The sequence below is a fragment of the Rhincodon typus genome, chromosome 8 (genome assembly GCF_021869965.1).
Source record: "Rhincodon typus isolate 14 chromosome 8, sRhiTyp1.1, whole genome shotgun sequence".
NCBI classification, from domain to species: Eukaryota; Metazoa; Chordata; class Chondrichthyes; order Orectolobiformes; family Rhincodontidae; genus Rhincodon; species Rhincodon typus.
This window is the reverse complement of record NC_063339.1, coordinates 2162807-2170640: the sequence shown is the minus strand read 5'-3', so window position 1 is coordinate 2170640 and position 7834 is coordinate 2162807.

Genomic DNA, 7834 nt, shown 5'->3' with positions numbered 1-7834 from the left:
ACATAGCAGATGGAATACAGTATGGCAAAGTGTGAAGTTATCTGTTTGGTTATGAATGTATGAATTAGGTGTAGGATTAATCCACTCAGTCCATCAAGCCTACTCTCTGCTATTCAATAAGGTGCAGCTGATCTGATTACTCCACATTACCCCAATGTAAGAACCATGCCTTTTTATTATGCATTAAAAGCTGGGGACCGAAATGAGGAAAAGTTGTTTTGAAACCTAAGTTGGAAAGAGTGGCTGAAGTTTTGAATGCAAGTAAGCTGACCATCACAGCAAGCTTTGTGAAAGCTGCTGTTCGATAAGCAAGAACTGAAGATTGAACTGCGGACAATCTAGAGCTGAGGGAATGTACAGATGTATCTTCTGCTAGCAACAAGATGCTGATTGGTCTATGGACTAGTGACCAATTATTAATGACAGTGACCTTTTTGTTTGCTAACAACCATGTGATTTGGTTCCCAGCTAACCAAACAGTTTGAAGCTGTGAACAAGTTACAGGGAGCGCAGTGTGTTCAGTTTTTCCCAGCTCAGGAGCAGTCTCTCCACTGCCCACAGTCAAATCTCACTATAAACCTGAAGACAACCACGTATTCTTTCCTGAAAAAGTTGTTGTAAGCTGTGACTTTCAACCGATAAGGAAGGACGTAAGTAGGTCGGTAGCAGAGACTTTTTGAGAGAACCAACCACGTTGTGTCTCTCAACAGCCAGTGAATAGTAATGTAGGTGAGAGGGACCAAACAGGCTACTCATTTTTTCTGTCTAATGGTCTTAAAGCGTCTGGAGAAAGCTGATTGAAGCAACATGTTAGCTCACAGAAGAGTCACAAAGATCATCTCAACACAACCTGGAATTAAAAACTGACTTGCCATTCCAGTCTTTCCCGTCCTAGCCTAGTTAACCCTGTCTGTTCGCCTGTGTGTGTCTGTGAGTGTGTGTGTCTGTGTGTGTGTCTGTGTGTGCATCTGTGTGTGTGTGTGTGTCTATGTGTGAGTATGTGTCAGTATGTCAGTTTGTGTGTGTGTGTCAGTGTATCAGTGTATGTGAGTGTGTGAGTGTATCAGTGTGTGTGTGTGAGTGTATCAGTGTGTGAGTGTGTGAGTGTCTGTGTGTGTGTCTGTCTGTGTGTATGTGTATGTTTGAGAGAGTCTGTGTGTGAGTGTGTATGTGTGTGTGTCTGTGTGAGTGTGTATGTGAGTGTGTGAGTACGTGTGTGTGTGAGATTGAGTGTGTGAGAGTGTGTGTGCGTGTGTGTGTGAGAGAGAGAGAGAGTATGTGAGTGTGTATGCATGTTCGTGTGAGCGAGGCAGTGTGTGTCTCTGAGTGTCTGTGTGTGTGTATCTGTGTGTGTGTCTGAGTGCCTGTGTGTGCGCGTGTGTGTGTGTGTGTTAGTTTGTGTGTGAGTGAGTGTCTGTTGGAAAACAATGGTTTTTAACAGTTTACCTGCACCTAAGATGTAATTATGTGTAATAAATAATGATTCTCCTTCAGTACAGAAACCTCGTCTGTGCTTTCTATCAACTTGGATCTGAAACTCAAGTCAATTGAAACATTGCATACTTTCTAAAAATCTGTAACTTTTATAGAACAACATCACTTCATCAGAGGCCTCACTGATGTTACCTAGCATGGTGACAAAACGTCTGAACGAGAACAAGCCAGCTCGGCGAGCAAGTCAACAACCTCACCCACAACCCGAGCTACAGATTTTTGCTAAAACCTTAATTCTGTAACTTTTGTTACGTTTCTAAAAATCTTTGACTTTTGTTCTGATTGAAGACTCCAGGAAAAGTGAGGCTCGACTTCCGACACATTGCCCCAGTGAGTTATAAAACCAAGAACATTTCAGCCCCTTGCTGATCAACAATCTATCTTTCTTTGTCTTCTAAACTTCAAAGACTCTGCTTCCACCATCTTTTAAGGAAGAGAGTTCTAAAGATTCACAACCATCCATGATGAAAATTTCATCCCATTTCTGTTTTAAATGGACAATCCCTCGTTTTCAAACCCCTACAATCATCAAATCCCTACAGTGTGGAAAGAGGCCACTCAGCCCATCAAGTCTGCACTGACCCTCCGAATGGAATCCCACCCAAACCCACCCCTCACCCTATCCCTGCAACCCTGCATTTCCCATGGTTAATCTACCTAGTGTGTGCATCCCTGGACACTACCGGCAATTTAGCGTGGCCAATCCACACACGCTGCACATTTTTGGACTGTGGGACCCGAGAGGAGATCCACGCCAACACATGAAGAATGTCCAAACTCCACGTAGACACACACCCCCAGGCTGGAATTGAACCCAGGTCCCTAGCGTTGTGAAGCAGCAATGCTAACCATTAACGCTAGACTCTCACATAACAGGAAGCATCTTCTCCACATCAACCCAGCCATGATCCCTCACAATCTTGTGTGTTTGAATCAAGTCACATCTTACTCTTCTAAACTCCAGCAGATACAGGCCCAGCCTGGTCAACCTTTCTTCATAAGGCAACCTGCCCATTCCCGGTGTTAGTCTGGTAAACCTTCTCTGAACTGTTTCCAACACACTTACATCCTTCCTTAAAGGAAGGTGATGAATATTAACCTATCTACATCCCTTTCTAGGGTCCTTATAACCCCATCTCAACTTGTGTCATCAACAGCTAACTCTTGACCTGATTGGCCAGTTCATTTTATTTTCATGTTCTTATAATTCCCCTTATTTTTAAATTTAAAATATTAATCTTGGACCCACTCTTTCTTCCCTCAAACAGGATGCGAATATCAGGCACATAATGACCACCATTACCTAGCAGCGCCTTTATTATGAGGTCAATAATTAATCCTATTTTGTTGTACAATACTAAATCTAGTATAGCCTGGTTGGTTCTAGAATGTTCTATTCTAAGAAATTACCATGAAAACATTCCATGAACTCCTCACCTCAGCTACATTTGGCCATCTGAGTTTTCCAGTCTATTTGTAGATTAAAGCCCCCCACAATTATCACCTTGCCTCTCTGTCAGGCTCCTATTATTTCTCCCTGTATATACCATCATACTGGGTGGTTACTGTCAGGGGGCCTGTACCTCACTCCCACAAGTGATTCCGTGCCTTTTCAGTTTTTTGTCACTGCCCAATCTGCTTCTATATTCCACATTCCTGAACGTATATCACCCCTGGATGCCCTTATATATGCATTACAGAAAGTTAATATCGAGGTATCTTTTAAGGCAAGCAATAGGAAATTAAACAGTGCAGTAGGCTTATTACAAAGACTTGGGCACATTAGAGCACACTATCCCCAGGCAGAGTATTGGTGATCTGACATTTGGTAGATGTACAGTTTTGTACTCCTTACCTAAGGAAGGACAAGCCCAGCTGACATTGGGTGCAGTGAAGGATCACCAGGCTGGCTGCTGAGATTGTCCTATGGGGAAAATATGGTGACTCACTTGGCAACGTGCGCTGATTTTCAAGCCCCTCATTTCCATTTCCTGATGTTTAATCCCATCTCCCTTTCTTTGTCTTATTCTTATTTCCCTTTGGTATTCCATCTCCATCTTTTTCATCTTTCCTTCATGCTCAAACTGCTCCAACTAATAACTGAATATCTCCTGACTCTGACGTTTCACTCCCTGGAGAACATAAGAACATAAGAACTAGGAGCAGGAGTAGGCCATCCGGCCCCTCGAGCCTGCCCCGCCATTTAATAAGATCATGGCTGATCTTTTTAAAACTCAGCTCCACTTACCCGCCCACTCACTATAACCCTTAATTCCTTTACTGTTCAAAAATTTATCTAGCCTTGCCTTAAAAACATTCAGTGAGGTAGCTTCAACCACTTCACTGGGCAGGGAATTCCACAGATTCACAACCCTTTGGGTGAAGAAGTTCCTCCTGACCTTAGTCCTACATCTGCTTCCCTTTATTTTGAGGCGATGCCCTCTAGTCCTAGTTTCACCTCCCTGCCTCCACCTTATCTATTCCCTTCATAATCTTATATGTTTCTATAAGATCTCCCCTTACAGGTCCCTGGTCCCTTCCTACTTGGTCCCTTCATACTGAACCTAAATGCTGCAATGACATCAGCCTTCTCAGCTTTAGCAGGCAAAGCTACAACCCAGTGTAAACACCAATTCACCCAACCCGGTTTTTGGAAGTTGATTTAAGACTGTCAGGGAAATCTCTGCCAGTTGCTGAAGCTCCTTTGCAATTTCCAGTGCCATTTCTTATTTGCAATATCGAACCTGGTGTTTGCTTTTTCTTTAACACTTGCTAATATCACACCCAAATCCTCGTTATCTAAATAATTTGGCCACAAGCCCTCAAGCTCTTGGGAAAGTGTTTTGATTTGCGAGCCTCACTACTTCTGGGCTCACCACAAAGTACTGAGTGTATCAGAGCACACAAAGACTGAGATTTACCTGTGTGCTGGGTTCAAGTTAACCATAAAACACTAACCAGATTCTTGTACCTAACAAGAACCATTTTTTACAAACAAGTACATTCCAATCACAGGTAAACAGCTGCAACTGTCAACATATGATTCTACTCATTAAAACTCTAGACCCCTTTTAAAACCCCGACACATACTCTAACACACACACATACACACATGTACACACACGCACACACAGACACACACACAAAGACACACACTCACACAGACACAGACAGACAGACACACACGCACACACACGCGCACGCGCACACACACACACACACAAACACACGCGCACACACACATGCACACGCACACAGACAACACTCTCACACACAAAGACACACACACAAACACACACACACATGCGCATGCACACACACACATGCGCGCACACACACACATGCACACACACACACACATGCACACACACACACACACACATTCACACACACACACACACATTCACACACACACACACACACACAGAGCAAACAAAACAACTTTGGCTGTATGAGAGTAGGGGAAAAAATTGGAAGCTGCAATTCAATAGCACCAGTCCACAGCATTCACAGATCCTTTAGCTTGCCAGGACTTTCTGTTCTTCAATCAACCTCATCCAGGATCATTTACTTCTTCGCAAGGGGCACAATGCAATTGGGACACTAACTACAGGCTCTTTTTGGTTACTGATCAAAGGCGTGTGTATATGTGTGTCTGTCTGTGTGTTTAAGCAGCCAGTGAGAGAAAAAAACTAGCTTTCTTCAGGCTTTTGGTATTTTTACTGCAGTGATACACACACACTCAAACATACACACACTCATGCGCACACACACAGAGGTACAGACACCATCACAGACACAGAGAGACAGATACAGTCACAGGAAGAGACAGACACAGGACACACACAGACAAGACACAAAGACATACAGATGCAGGTGCAGGGAAGTATAGACATGGAGAGAAGTAGCAATGCAAAGAGAGAGGTACAGATACAGGAAGAGATAGAGATACAGGCACAGACATAGTTACAAACACAGATACAAATCCACACTCATCCTACACCTCCACCCATACCCTTGGCTGATGTGTGACACTATGCAGCATGCTGATTACCATCTGCTTTTCCCCTTGCTCAATGGCTGCTTTATAGGAAGTTGGGATCTGGCCTGCAGAAGCTTTGAGGGTTGTCTCCAGGCTGTCAAGGTATTCTGCGAGTTTCTGGCAGCTTGTCACATGTTCTCTCAATTTCTCTGGGTACCTGTCCAAGAACACAAACGATCCCAACTTTTAAAAAAATTCCTGCCGATGATAAATTGCAGGGGAGGAGAGACTTATTGACAAATTTTACCTTTTACAGAAACAACCTACATTCATAAGGCACCTGATAGCACAGTGTGGAGCTGGAGGAACACAGCACGCCAGGCAGCATCAGAGGAGCAGGAAAGTTGACATTTCGGATCAGGACCCTTCCTCAGAAATGAAGAAGGGTGCCGACCCAAAACGTCAGCTTTCCTGTTCCTCTGGTGCTGCCTGGCCTGCTGTGTTCCTCCAGCTCCACACTGTGTTATCTCTGACTCCAGCATCTGCAGTTCTTGCTATCTCTTCATAAGGCACCTTCCACATGCAACATGCCAAGGAATTTCACAGGACATAATTAGATAAAGGTGAGGATTTTAAAATCAGGGAATTGCCTGACCAGGAATAAGTATCAGGCAGTGAGCAGAGTGGGGATGAGGGAGCAGGATTTGATATGACTTACAACATTGGCAACAAGCAAACAGCAAAGATAAAAACAGACACGTGACTTTGATGAAATTTATCAGAGACAAGTGTAAAGTGTGTTCTTGATCAGTGGAACGCCAATGTTCTAAAAAAGGGTTTTTTTTAGAGGAGGTACAGGAAAGAAACTAAAGTGAGATTTGTACAGGGAACAGGAGGAGGAATGAGCTTTTCAGTACCCTGAGCGTGTTCTGCTGTTTTGACTAGATCACAGCTGATCTTCAATTTCAATATTAATTTTCCTGCACCATCCCCATATCCCTTGGAATCTATCAATCCCTGTTTTGAATTTACTGAGCCTTTATAGTCTCTGCGATCAAGAATTCTGCAGTTTCACCAATCTCGGAGTGAAATTTTTCCTGCTCTTAGCCCTCAATGGTGTGCCCCTTATCCTGAGGATGTGCCCCGTTGTTTTCTTCAGCATTTCGTTCCTGTTCCTAATTGCCCAGTCCAGGTGACAATGGTAGATTTCCTCCCTAAATGGACATGAGTGAACCAGAAGGCTTTATACAACCATCGACAGAGGTTACATGGTTGCATGAGGCTAGTTTTTCATTCTAGATTTTTACTGAATTCAAATTTCACCACTGGCCATTGAGAGTTTCAGAACTACTAGGCCAGTGACATTATTGCTATACCACTGCTTCTTCCAGGTTCTAGAAACCCCTCTACCAGGCACAACATCCTTTCTGTATCCATTTGTTTAGCCCTTTGAGAATTTTCGAAGTTGTTAAAGGATCATGTCTCATTCTTCCAAACTCGAGAGAATAAATGCCCAGTCTCCACCTCCTTTCTTACCAGGACAGTAGCTCCACAGCACTCCCTCTTGCAAGGATCTCCTTCCTTAGATAAGGCCACCAAAACCCACCTTCGCAATCTCACCGCTTAAAGAAAGTGGGGAGAGAGTAATCAGGGACCGACAGCCCTGTTAGCCTGATGTCAGTAACGAGGGAAAATTTAAGACAAATGATGTGATTTCTAGATATTTAGAAAATAATTGTCTGATTCGGTAGATTATTTGTGAACTTATGAAAAGAAAATCATGTTACAATATTCACAGCCTCATTTGAAACAGGCAATGTTCGAAACATTTCATTTCATCAACCAAGAAACAGACAATAAGAACAAGGATAAAAATCAAGGAATGTGGATGCTGGAAATCAGAAACAACAGCAGAAACTGCTGAAGAAACGCAGTAGGTCTGGCAGCATCTGTGGAGAGAAAGCAGAGTTAATGTTTTGAATCCTGTTACCCTGCACAAGATGCTGCCAGACCTGCTGCGTTTCTCCAGCCATTTTTGTTTTTGACCAAATATAAGGAGGTTCTGCATCTCCTTCTCCAGGCAGCATCTTCGACTCTACATGCGTCGCTGAAACACACCTTGCACAGCGATGTTCCCACAAGGTACGGCAAGCAGGTAGGACCTGGAACAGACTCCGCTGAAGAGGCATCAGAGCCCTCTGACAGTGCGGTACTGCCTCAGAACTGACCCTCCGACAGTGCAGCGCACCTACAGCACTGACCCTCCGACAGTGTGGCGCTCCCTCAGCACTGACCCTCCGACAGTGCGGCACTCCCTCAGCACTGACCCTCCGACAGTGCGGCGCTCCCTCAGCGCTG